Genomic DNA, 14,347 nt, shown 5'->3' on the forward strand with positions numbered 1-14,347 from the left:
AATTTTAGAGGTTTCTATGAGATTCCCCCTTCAATCTTCTAACCTCCAGTGAATATAATCCTAACCAATCAAGTCTCTCTTCATAAGTCAATCCTACCATGCCAGGAATTGAACATTAGATTATCGAATGTTACGAGCTCTTTTCAAATGGCCTCACCCTGTGATACTTCAAAAATCAAGTTTTGATTCTTCCAAAGAAACAAAAAAAATCTAATAATTAATTAAAAGGTTCTTGTCAGTTCTAGGATTTTTCTTCTGTTCTCCTGGAATTGTTAGCACAACCTCACCAGTTTATTGGCATTGCTCTTGGATACAGCAAGACTCGTGTCCTGTTTGTTATGTCACTGAGTAGAAGGAGGTCATTTTGTTTAGAATATTTTGTTCACAGACAGATTACAAAATGGAATGGGCTCCAGGAAAAGTAGAGGAAGCAACATTCCTGGAACCATTTCAAAAATTATTTTATGCTGTAACGGAGCCACTTTTGAATCTTTCGGGTTAGATGAGCCCAGGTGGGTTAGTTGACTGTCGTCACTCATCAATTATCTGGTGTTACGGTTGAGACAATAAGAAAGATGGGATTTTTGTGGCACAAAGGTATGTGCCTGTCTCTGAGCCAGAGGGCCTGGGTTCAAGCCCCACCTGCTCCAGATGTGTGTTAGATTATATCTGAACTAGATGATTAAAAATATCTAGAGGCTAAGAGAGAGGCTGTTGTGGTGCAGTGGTAATGTCCCTACCTCTGATCCAGCAGATCTGAGTTCAAGTGCCACCTGCTCCAGAGGTGTGTGGTAACCTCTCTGAACCAGATGATTAGAAAATACCTTGTGGCTCAGTGGTAGTGTACCTACCTCTGGGCTGGAAAGCCCGTTTCAAGTCTCATATGTACCAGAAGTATGTCATAATAAAATGTAACAACAGGGCAATGAATTGAGGGGCAGATTCAATACTTTGCAAATAAATCTGGTACAAGAGCTGGCAGAAAATGTAGTGCTTCCAAAATTAATGAGACCTTAGAATATTTGCTCTCAGGTTGACATCCAATAGCAAATCATCTTTGAAACCATGTATTTACAATTGTGTAAAAATTAACATTTAAAAATTAAAATTCAAGTGTTCCACTACCCCCACATGCCCATGACTCCTGCTTCTTTTAGGGATTGGGGGGAGGGGAGTTGGAGATTCAGTCTAGCGTGGATCACTTCCATGAATCTGTTGGCTTCATAAAATGGCCTCCAAGTGGGTCTTTGCAAAATGGCCCCCACTCACCTCAAGATTTTCAATGCTGGCCTGCCCCACCACTCACCATTGTTCCTGCTAGTAACACTCTGCCTGTTAACACTGTCTCTCTCTCTCTCTCTCTCTCTCTCTCTCCGCAGATACATGCTGAGTATTTCCATTTCTTGAACTCACAGTATTTTATTTTCTTATTTATTGAGTTTTAGTTCTATGGGGGTGATCATTCACTCCGGCCATTTAAAAGCCTTGGAATGTTTTGTGATAAAAGCACTCTGGCGTAGTCAGTACTCAAAAGAATCACAACGAGATTAGCAAACTATGAGAAGGATTGCTACCGCATCTGCACCAGTAATGAACATGGCACACAGTCAGACCATTGGTATGTGCTTACCCGTGTGATAACCTCTCAGAGTTCAAAAACCATATGGCTCCCAAATGATGATTTGTATTAATTGCTGCACAGTACAGATACATCCTGTACAAACAGTGAAAGCCCTCAGTGCAAGAGATAATGAAACATTTTCGACTTATGTAGCCCATTCCTGATTGAATCCAAAAACATAAGTTGCTGGAGAAGCCCAGCAGGTCGGGCAACATAGAGTCATAGAGATGTTACAGCACGGAATCTACAGGGAGAAAGCAGAGTTAACGTTTCAAATCCAGTGACCCTTCTTCAGAACTGGACTTGAAACATTCACTCAGCTTTCTCTCAGTAGATGCTGCCAGATGTGCTGAGCTTCTACAGCGACTTCTGTTTTTGTTTCAGGTCTGCAGCAACTGAGGTTCTTTGTTTTATTATTATTTGACTGGATCAAACTTTGTACAAGCACTTGGCTTTGGATTTGTAATACAACTCTCTCAAGTGTCCGGATATGTCCTTATTACAATCATGCAGGTACAAGAATTTGTGGATTAAAACAAGATCAATGGGTTGTCTTTCCCATACTCCTTCACCAGACATGCTTGAACATTACCAGCTTTTGTTGCTTACCTCTCTAATTGCCTTTTAATTGAGTCCATTTCAGAGAGCAGTTAAGAGTCAACCACATTGCTGCGAGTCTGAAGTCACTTGTGGGTCAGACCACGAAGGGAAGGGAGATTCTAATAAAGAGTCCCTAGACATGAAACATTAACGCTGTTTCTCTCTCTCTCTCCACAGATGCTATGTTGAGTTTCTCCAGCACTTTCTGTTTCTACTTCAGATTGCCAGCATCTGCAGTTCTTTGTTTTATTGTAAAGATGGCAGATTTCCTTCCCTAAAAGACACAGTAAGTGATATTAGTATGTGGGCATTGTTACTACCTTTATATTCATTTGTTGAATTCCACCAACTGCTATTGTGGTGGGTTAAAATTGTGTGTTCTCACAGAGAATAAGGCTGGGCTTATGGAGTCCCAGTTTAGTGACATAACCAGAGGTGGGATTTAGTAGTGAGTTAAAGGGGAAGAGAAGGCCTTGGTTAGGGCTTAGTGTGGAAATCCACCCATGGCATTTTAAGACATACATGAACAACTAATTGATCTTTGTTTTTATACGTTTCTAAATACGTAAAAAACACATTCTTAATAGAAGCTTGTTTTCCTCCCATAGTTTTGAAATTAAATTTAAAGAATTGCTACTAGTTGTTTCATTAAAATCCCATACAGCTACCAGAGAGAGAGTGGAAAAACTAGTAGGTTAATAGAAATTTACAGCCTGGAGGAAGGCCATTCGGCTCATGGTATGTGTGCTGGCAGGGGTAGGGCAATGAGAGAAATAGATCTTATGGTCCACGTTAGCACATCACATAAAAATCAAAAAGACAAATGGTATAGAACTAAGGATGGATCATGACGCTGATTGAGAGGAGGTAATGTTAAGAGCACAAACCTATTTCTATATTGTTACCATGGTCATGAGGCAGCACATTTTCTGAAGTTAGCATGTTGAGAGAGTTGAATGGGCAACTTTTGAGAGTTTCCTTGTAGGGTCATTTGGTGTGATTGAATTTAAGATGTGTTTTTCCCCAAAATGTAGCTAAAAGGATTAAAATTCCAGCTTGCCTATGATATCCTAATCAATAGTCTCGTTTGTTAGATGTCTTATTGTACTGCTATCTGGACCTTGGGTCAGGCTCCAGCAATTGACTTCTCTGTCTTGCTGCTCCTGCTACCTTCCAAGTGCTGTCTTTAATGGTCTCCTAGTAACTTGTGGAGCCATGGTACTTTTCCTCCTGTCCACTTCCACCCTAATGCTTCCAAGACCCCCTTGTAACCATTTCTCTCTGCAGCATTCTGTCTCTACATTTGCAATTGCAGCAAGATTTTTCATCAGTTTCCTGTACCTCAGTATATTTATTATCACACACACACACACAATGCTATCATCAACCACCACTGTCAGATTGCAACTTCAATTCCATTTCCTCGAAACATCACATCTAGATGGGCCCATTATAATTGGGCCCATCTAATTTTCTATCCCGCATTCTAAGACTCATTACAGCAAAAAAGCAGGTGCTGGAAATCTTAAAACATGGACAGAGTTTTCTGAAATTACTCAGCAGTTCGGACAGCATCGGTGGGAGAAGCCAAGCTAATACTTCAGGTCATGATGACTTTGATGATGCTGCTTGACTTGACAGATCTCCAGCGTTTTCCATTTTTATCTCTAGATTCTTTCCAAATCTATAAGTCTGTGCTGCCGGTATACTAATAAAAGATTGAAAACAATTATAATGGGCCCATCTAGATGTGGTATTAGTCATCCCCAGAGCAGATAGGAGGTAAGGACATTATCATTGCAACTGAAGCAGGATAAACGCATTGAGTATCATGTTAGAATCATACCTTCACTCCCATATGTCCTACATTGTTGGCACTCCAGAAGTCTTACTGCTAGGTTTTCCCAGGCCTAAACAGCAGCTTATCTGTGCTATATACTTCTTAATAAATATTTGAATTTAAATGAGCCAACTAACCTCCTGCATTTCCTGCCCCTTTTGGAGAGAACCTTTTCAGTTGACTTGCTCCCCCTTGGTTACCTGTATTGTGCTAATGCCAACTCCAGAAGGCGATAAATAGGAATAGCTGTGCTGTCAGACATGTGAGGTTTCTTGCCAGCACTTACTGATTTATTCACCACCTATTGCTCGTCTCTCCAGTGGCACCAAATCTCTATTATTTGACCCGAACATCTGTTTAATGTCAACCCTCTGACTGTTTGTATAACACAGAGAGACAGCCAACCCAGTGAGACACTTTCTGGATAACATTTACACATCCTTGGTAGAACATCTGCAAATAAAGATAATGATGCAGCTCAATATAAAATCATTTCATTCCTGTAATTTTCCTAAAGCTTTGAAATAACTAATTAAGAATGTGACTCGTTTGATCCTTTAAAACTGCGTTCACTTGTGGAAATCTCTCAAACTCACGCTAATCTCAATGGTTATCTCACAATTAAGTCATCAGTATTGCTTTCATGCTTATCAAAGTAGGTACTTTCTTGGAAATGGGATGTGGGTAACCAATTCTGCAAGACCATCTTTCATATCAAAGAGAAGAAATTCCAGTTCCCAGTGAGTTGTGTTTCAAAGTTATAGAACATAGAACATAGAACATAGAAGAATACAGCGCAGTACAGGCCCTTTGGCCCTCGATGTTGTGCCGATCAAAGCCCACCTAATCTACACTAGCCCACTATCCTCCATATGCCTATCCAATGCCCGCTTAAATGCCCATAATGAGGGAGAGTCCACCACTGCTACTGGCAGGGCATTCCATGAACTCATGACTCGCTGAGTAAAGAACCTACCCCTAACATCTGTCCTATACCTACCACCCCTTAATTTAAAGCTATGTCCCCTCGTAATAGCTGACTCCATACGTGCAAAAAGGTTCTCACGGTGAACCCTATCTAAACCCCTAATCATCTTATACACCTCTATCAAGTCACCCCTAAACCTTCTTTTCTCCAATGAAAACAACCCCAAGTGCCTCAGCCTTTCCTCATACGATCTTCCTACCATACCAGGCAACATCCTGGTAAACCTCCTCTGCATCCGTTCCAGTGCCTCCACATCCTTCCTATAGTATGGCGACCAAAACTGCACACAATACTCCAGATACGGCCCCACCAGAGTCTTATACAACTGCAACATGACCTCAGGACTCCGGAACTCAATTCCTCTACCAATAAAAGCCAGTACGCCATATGCCTTCTTCACCGCACTATTTACCTGGGTGGCAACTTTCAGAGATCTGTGTACATGGACACCAAGATCCCTCTGCTCATCCACACTACCAAGTATCCGACCATTAGCCCAGTACCCCATCTTTTTGTTACTCTTACCAAAGTGAATCACCTCACACTTAGCTACATTGAACTCCATTTGCCACCTTTCTGCCCAGTTCTGCAACTTATCTATATCCCGCTGTAACCTGCCACGTCCTTCCTCACTGTCAACAACTCCTCCGACTTTCGTATCATCCACAAACTTGCTCACCCAACCTTCTAGCCCCTCCTCCAGGTCATTTAAAAAAATGACAAACAGCAATGGTCCCAAAGCAGATCCTTGCGGATCACCGCTAATAACGGCATTCCAAGATGAACCTTTACCATCAACTACTACCCTCTGTCTTCTTCCAGCCAGCCAATTCCTAATCCAAACCTCCAACTCACCCTCAATGCCATACCTCCGTATTTTTTGAAGTAGCCTACCATGGGGAACCTTATCAAACGCCTTACTAAAATCCATATACACCACATCTACCGCTTTCCCCTCGTCCACCTCCTTAGTCACCTTCTCAAAGAATTCAATAAGGTTTGTGAGGCATGACCTGCCCTTCAAAAACCATGCTGACTATCCTTGATCACATTATTCCTATCCAGATGTTCATAAATCCTATCCCTTACAATCCTATCCCTAAGACTTTGCCCACAACAGAAGTGAGACTCACCGGCCTATAGTTACTAGGGTTATCCCTACTCCCCTTCTTGAACAAGGGAACCACATTTGCTAGCCTCCAGTCTTCTGGCACTATTCCTGTAGACAACGAGGACATAAAAATCAAGGCCAATGGCTCTGCAATCTCCTCCCTTGCTTCCCAGAGAATCCTAGGATAAATGCCATCAGGCCCAGGAGACTTACCTATTTTCACCCTTTCCAGAATTTCCAACACCTCTTCCCTACATACCTCAAAGTCATTCATTCTATTTAATTGTGACTCAGTATTCACATCGGCAACAATGTCCTGTTCCTGATTGAATACTGACGAAAAGTATTCATTCAGTGTCTCCCCAATCTCTTCAGCCTCCACACGCAACTTCCCACTACTATCCTTGACTGGACCTATTCCTACCCTAGTCATTCTTTTATTATTGAAGGATTATAAAACATTTGGCCTTGAACTTCCACGTGGATTCTCTCAGTCTCCATTTGGAACTTGAGAGATTAGTGGAAATTCCAGAAAAAGCTGACACTTTTAGCTGCGTGTGTCTTTCTGCGAGGTTCCACTCCACCTTGGGGTACCCAGAGAACTCACACAGGCATCTTGGTGGCAGGTAGCAAGAAAATCATTTCTGCTAAGAACACAGTTTTCCAAAACACCACAAGGAAGAATCCAAGAAAAAAAGAAATTGCTGGAGAAACTCAGCAGGTCTGGCAGCATCTGCAAAGAACTAAACAGAGTTAACTTTTCAAGTCCGGTGACCCTTCTTCAGATCTAATAGGAACTGGAAAAAGGAAGGTCAATGCTGATAGCAGGAGGTGGGCAGTTGGGGAGGGTGCCTGAGTTGGGGGGAGTAAGCAGATAGGTGGAGACAGAGCTTAGAAAAAGGGAAGAATAAAGTTAGGCAGACAAAGGAGTTGTTGATAGCAAGCCAGGGAAGAAGCGAAGCTAGATAGATGAGCTTGTGGACTGTGAGTAGGTGACAATGAGCTGACTGTGCTGAAAGCAATCCATGTCAAGATGGCATGGGGTATGGGGGTGGATAATAGACATGGAAGGAGGTGTTCAGGCTCTAAAAGTATTGAACTTGATATTGAGTCCTGAAGGCTGCACAATCCCCAAATGGAAAATGAAGTGTTCCTCTGATTGAACTTCATTGGGGCACTGCAGAAAGCCTGAGACAGAGATGTTGGCCAGGGTGTTAAAGTGTCGGACAACAGGAATCTCAGGTCTTTTTTTTAATGGACAGAATGTAGGTGCTCTGCAAAATGGTCACCTAGCCTGTGTTTCGTCTCCCCAGTGGACAGGAGACCACATTGAGAGCAGCGAATATAGCAGCCTTGACTGAAAAAAGTGCAGGTAAATTTCTGATTTGCTTGGAAAGTGTGCCTGGGGCTTCAGATAGTGAGGAGGGAGTAGGTAAATGGGGGAGTGTTGCACCTTCTGCATGAGAAGGGGCAGTGGCTGTGTGGAGAGGTGCAAGGAATGGAGGGGGAGTGTCGCAGAGGACTGACAAAGGATGGGAGGAGAATGTGCATCTGGGGTTGGCAACCTGCTGGAGGTGATAGGAATGTCGGCTTATGGTCTTTTGGATGCGGAGGCTGTGGGGTGGAAAGTGAGGACCAGGGGAACCTTATCGTTATCATGGGGATAGAGATGGTCGACTAAGTTGATCACAGGTATGGAGGGACTGTCTTCTGAGGAGTGATGGAGTAGGTTGGGCCTCTTTGGAGTTTAGAAGAACGAGAGGCAACCTTTTTAAAATGTTTAAAATTCTTAGAGGGTTTGAGCTAAGAGATAAGGAGAGGTTATTCCCTTTGTGGGAGAGTCCAGGGCCTGGGGAAATTTTTAACACAGAGGGTTGTCAGGGCTGGGTCGTTAATTACATTAAGGGCGGGGATAAACAGATTTCTAATCAGTAAGAGAACAAATGGGGAAAAGGCAGGAAAGTGGAGTTGAAGATTATGAGAACAGCATGAATGGCAGAGCAGACTCCAATGGGTTGAACGGTCTACTTCTGTTCCAACATGTTATTAGACTCTCTGGAAGTTGGAGAAAAGCAGAAGCCCAGAACAAAATCCTGTTCCCATATGTTTATATATAACCCAAGGGGTCATGTGTGTTTCTCTGTAGGAGAGGCTGCAAAAGTTAAAAACAAGCAAGATCTCACTCTATGCAGCATTCTACACAACCTCAGGACAGGCTTTATAGAACATGGATCATTTTGAAGTGCACATAATGGTGTAAGGTAAGAAAGGAAACAACCAATTTGCAAACAGCAAGTTACAAACAACAATGACCAGATAATTTACTTTAGTTGTTAATTGAAGATCAGCTACTGGTGGGGCTATCATTGTGAGATCTTTCGTGTTTTTAAAATCTATTCAGGGGATGTATGCATCGCTGGCTGGGTCAGCAATATATTGCCCATCTCTAGTTGCCCTTGAGAAGGTGGTGGTGAGAGTCTCCTGGAACCACTACCATCCTTTTGGTGTAGGCAGACCCACAGTGATGTTAGAGAGGGAGTTCCAGGATTTTGACCCAGTGACAATGAAGGAACAGTGATAACTTTTCAAGTTAGCATGGTGGGTAACTTTGAGGGGAACTTGAAGGCAGTGGTGTTCCCGATGTGTCTGCAGTCATTGAACTTCTAAATGGTAATGATCGTGGATTTGAAAGGTGTTGTCCTAGGAGTCTTCATGAATTTGCTAGAAAATGTGAAAGGGGCTTGAAAACTTCAGCCAAAATCTACAATGCAGCACCTCCTCCATACTGCACTGTGAAAGCCACCCTAAAGTTGGTGCTCAAGCCACTGGAGTGTAACTTGAACTCATGGTTTTATGACTCCAGCATGAGAATGTTACCCACTGAGGGACAGCTCTCTAAGCAGGAGCAGTCTTTCAGTACAAAAAACATCAGCGTGTTGTGAAGAAGATTCATTCAAGATTCAAAATATTAACTCTTTTTCTCTCACCACTGATGCTGATATTTTTCAGTAATTTCTGTCTTTGTTCAATGGGAATATGTTAGATTGATTACAATCCTTCAATTAGTGAGTGCTGACCACAATCCCAAACTAAACTTGTTCTACCTGCCTGCTCCTGGCCCCCATATCCCTCCAACCCTTTCCTGTTCATGTACTTATTCAAGTATCTTTTAAACATTATAATTGTACCAACATCCACCACTTTCTCGGGAAGCTTATTCCACATATGAACCAGCCTCTGTGTAAAACATTTGCCCCTCGTGTCTTTTTTAAATCTCTCTCCGCTAACCTTAAAAATGTGACCTCTAGTCTTGAAATCCCCCATCCTAGGAAAAAGATAACTACTACTAATTCTGTCTATGCTCCTGATTATTTTATAAACTTCTAAAAGGTCACCTCTCAGCCTCCTTTACTTCAGTGAGAAAAGTCCAGCCTCTCTAGCCTTTCTTTATAACTCAAACCTTCTATACCTGACAACATCCAGGTAAGTCTCTTCTGAACCCTCTCCAATTTAATCTTTCCTGTAACTGGGTGACTAGAACTGGACACAGTATTCAGAAGAGACCTCACCAATGTCCAGTACAAACTCAGTATGACTTCCCAACTCCTATATTCAAAGGGCTGAACAATGAAGGCCACCTTGTCTATATGTGATGCAAACTTCATCAGAACAGAAGTCTCTCTGTTCTACAACATTACCCAAGGTCCTACCATTTATTGTACAAGCCCTACCCTTCTTTGTTGCACCAAAATGCAACACCTCAGATTGATCCAGATTGAAGTCCATCTGCGATTTTTCAGCCCATTGACCCATTTGATCAGGATCCCTTTGTAATCTTAAAAAAACTTCTTCACTGTCCACTATACCACCAATTTTTAGTTGGACAGAAGGGTGTGTTTCTGTGCTGTATGATTCTCTGTCTATGTATCACCTTATATATATTGATGAATTTTTAAGGGTTGTCCCCCTACTTGATTGGAGAGGAGTCCTACTCTATTATATTGAAATAAAGGCAGTGTTTCTATTTTAGCTGACCTTCATGAGGTTCACTGGTATGTTAAGCACCTTGAAGATTACCTGTATTGGTAAAAATGATTTCTCTAGCTAAAAGAACTTGTACTGTATGTGCAAGCAAATGGAAATTATTAATTGTAAGAGGTAGCTCGAGGGACAAAATAGGTAGAACAAAACAATTTAGGAACTCATGTAATAAATCAACAAAAGAATTAAATAAGTACATTTGAAAGCTTTTTAGTTAGAGTTTCTTTTTCACCTAAATGCTGGACTTGCATTCTATTCGTCCACCTTTTGACAATCTTCTGAGACAATGTTCCACATAACTGACTGTCCATGAATAGAGGATTATTAAGCTGCTTTAGTTGCATGTAACTGGCTAATGCAAGAAACAGAGAAGTAACCTTTAACCTTTAATGTGGAGCTGCTGAAGACCTCAGAAAAATGGCACTGAAATTCAAGATGCCACTGTGGTTGCCTGATTAAATATGTATGTTGGAAATCACATTTTAAGATAAATGTCAACTTTGTTTACAGTAATCTATCCACCCCAATGATTCAAAACACACTCCGAGTTTCTCAAGATCCATTTAATTTCTGACTCATTTTAAGGTCACATTGTATTAAAAACTTTAGTCGCAAGTGAAATGCATTTCAGCAAATTGAATGATTGGTCAGATATTGCTGCATTCAAGTTACAAGTTTGCACGGCTACGAACTGAAGTTTTTATCAATCATCATTTGTTGTGCTTTGTATACAGGGAACGTGATGGCCGAGCGATATTATTTATCCGTACACCCAAGTCATGCTTTAGGGTCCTGGGTGTGAATCCCACTATAGCAGATGGTGGAGTTTGAATAAAAGTCTGCAAGTAAGAGTCTAATGATGACCACAAAACCACTGCAATGGAAAACTCAGTTGGTTTACTGATGTCATTTAGGGAAGGAAATCTTTTGTGCTTATGTAGCTTGGTCTACATGTGATTCCAGACCCACAGTAATGTTGTTGACTCTTAACTATTATCTGGGCACTTAGGGATGTGCAATAAATTATGTCCTAGCCAGCAATGTTGACGTCCCATGAATGAATACTGAAAACAAATTGATATAAACAGTATTCTGTACTACTTTTGTGCATGTACTAATTTTCATTGACATATTAAAAATGCATATGAAATATTTAAATACAAGTGGCCAATTGTTGTATAAGGTAATGGTTCTAAAGGAATCATTTTTCATACTGCAGTGGCTGTACCCATTCTATTGATGTCACATTGAAGACAAGGTGTTCCACTCAAGCTTTCAAAGAAAGCAGAAGTAACTGTATTAGCTTTTTAAGTTCCGAGTCATTATACCTAACCAAATGTAGGTGTTACTGATTGCTATCATGCAATGGAACTGTCTTGCTACAAGACATAGAAGCAGAATCCCTTCTGTAGAATTTCTGTGGTGATGTTTCCACTATCGTGAATATTGCCAAAGACAAAGAAGGATTGACAGCAGAAAACTACCTCAAACAACCCTTATCCAATATCACTTACTGATAGATGTGGAAAATACCAAATGATGCCAGCACATACCATCTAGAATCATAACACACAATTGCTGTGGTCTGATCTAACCCTCATTAGACAGAGAAGAAATCCAGATCATGCATAAGAAAGAGAAACAAACTGAAGCAAGTAAGTTTATCACTTTAAGGAGGCACAGACAAAGAGCAGCTGAAATGCATTTACCAACAGAGAGCGAGCAGTAACAAGGAATCAGAAGAAAGGCAGAACTTCATTCAGAAGTTGGTAAGGAGTGTTGTGACAGGAATGTGGGCTAGGAAAAGTGAAAAGAATTCAGCCATACTTAGAAAATACAAAGAATATGTTAAGAAGGCTCTGTAAAAAGCAAGTGAAGACTTCATGACAATGGATGGATTAAAATAATTGAATTTACATGGAAACTTAATGAGTTCCACTCCATGATATCCCAATGATTGTCACTTAATGTAAATTACTGTCATGTGGACGTTATGTGTAATTCCAAAAGTTTGATAGATTACTTTCCCATCTGTCCAGGTGAGTGAAACTACAACAACCCTCAAGAAGCTGGAAACCATTCGGGACAAATCAGCTCACTTGACTAGCATCCCATCTAACACCTTCAATGTAGATTAGATTAGATTACATTACAGTGTGGAAACAGGCCCTTCGGCCCAACAAGTCCACACCGACCCGCCGAAGCACAACCCACCCATACCCCTACATTTACCCCTTACCTAACACTACGGGCAATTTAGCATGGCCAATTCACCTGACCTGCACATCTTTGGACTATGGGAGGAAACCAGAGCACCCGGAGGAAACCCACGCAGACATGGGGAGAACGTGCAAACCCCACACAGTCAGTCGCCTGAGGTGGGAATTGAACACAGGTCTCTGGCGCTGTGAGGCAGCAGTGCTAACCACTGTGCCACCGTGCCGCCCACGTGCCACCGTGCTGCCCACGCGGCACGGTGGCACATGGGCAGCATGGTGGCACATGGGCGGCACGGTGGCACAGTGGTGTACTCTCTCTCCGCCATGTATGTCCAGTGGCAGCAATGTGTACTGTCTACAAAATGCAACAGCGAATCATCAAGGTTCCTTTGACAGTACTTTCCAAACCCATGACCTCTAGTGCCTAGAATCACACTCTCAGGTAGTCAAAATCCTGTAACTCCCTTGTTAACAGCACAGTGAATGTACCTACACCATACAGACTCCAACAGTTCAAGACAGCAGCTCACCACACCTTTTCAAGGACAATAGGGATGGGGAACAAATGCTGGACTAAACAGCAACACAAACATCCTGCCAAGGGACAAAAGAAGCATTGCCATTAAATTTCTCACCCTTGTTTTCAAACCCCTCCATAGCCTTAACCTTCCTTACCTCTGTAAAATTCTGCATACCCTCAACCCTTTGAGGTATTTGAACTCTAATCCTAATATCTGATACATCCCTAATTTTGATTGCCTTAGCATTAGTGGCTGTGCTTTCGGTCAGTTGGCCCAAAGTTCTGGCTGACCCTACCCACCTTATTCACCCCTCTCCCTCATTTTCACCTCTAACATGTTACCTAAACCTATCTCTGTGACCAAGACTTTGGTCATCTGATCTAATATCTCCTTATGCAGCTAAGAGTCAAACTTAGCTTCACAGTGCACCTTGGAAGGATCATTTAGGTCAAGATTAGTAGAAATATATTTTTGATTTGACTTCTTACTGTGACATGTGAACTGTGGTACTGAGCCATCTTGTCCTTATTACACCTTCCAAATGCATGGATTAACTGTACAACAAAGTCTGCCATAATATTTTTAAGGGTGCCATTCAGTGTGACAAGGGACACAGACTAGGTAGGAGAAAGTGAGGACTGCAGATGCTGGAGATCAGAGCTGAAAATGTGTTGCTGGAAAAGCGCAGCAAGTCAGGCAGCATCCAAGGAGCAGGAGAATCGACGTTTCGAGCATGAGCCCTTCTTCAGGAATGAGGAGAGTGTGCCAAGCAGGCTAAGATAAAAGGTAGGGAGGAGGGACTTGGGGGAGGGGCGTTGGAAATGCGATAGGTGGAAGGAGGTTAAGGTGAGGGTGATAGGTCGGAGAGGGGGTGGGGGCGGAGAGGTCAGGAAGAAGATTGCAGGTTAGGAAGGTGGTGCTGAGTTCGAGGGTTGGGACTGAGACAAGTTGGGGGGGTGGAAATGAGGAAACTGGTGAAATCTGAGTTCATCCCTTGTGGTTGGAGGGTTCCTAGGCGGAAGATGAGGCGCTCTTCCTCCAGCCGTCGTGTTGTTATGGCCTGGTGATGGAGGAGTCCAAAGACCTTGGACTCCTCCATCACCAGACCATAGCAACACGACGGCTGGAGGAAGAGCGCCTCATCTTCCGCCTAGGAACCCTCCAACCACAAGGGATGAACTCAGATTTCTCCAGTTTCCTCATTTCCCCTCCCCCCACCTTGTCTCAGTCCCAACCCTCGAACTCAGCACCACCTTCCTAACCTGCAATTTTCTTCCTGACCTCTCCGCCCCCACCCCCTCTCCGGCCTATCACCCTCACCTTAACCTCCTTCCACCTATCGCATTTCCAATGCCCCTCCCCCAAGTCCCTCCTCCCTACCTTTTATCTTAGCCTGCTTGGCACAC

General features: G+C 42.5%; 1 long non-coding RNA gene across 1 annotated transcript in view; it reads right to left on the reverse strand.

Moving 5' to 3' along the window:
- The window catches only part of LOC148146719 (uncharacterized), a 44,562-nt gene that overhangs the window by 17,099 nt on the left and 13,116 nt on the right, over positions 1–14,347 (reverse strand). The window contains exon 2 of the long non-coding RNA XR_015760512.1: positions 2,231–2,495. This is a non-coding gene — a long non-coding RNA (uncharacterized LOC148146719). The remainder of the gene's footprint in view (positions 1–2,230; positions 2,496–14,347) is intronic.

This window comes from Chiloscyllium plagiosum, unplaced genomic scaffold, assembly GCF_037043375.1.
Source record: "Chiloscyllium plagiosum isolate Xiang-an unplaced genomic scaffold, Cpla_swu_hap1 HiC_scaffold_19, whole genome shotgun sequence".
Classification (NCBI taxonomy): Eukaryota; Metazoa; Chordata; class Chondrichthyes; order Orectolobiformes; family Hemiscylliidae; genus Chiloscyllium; species Chiloscyllium plagiosum.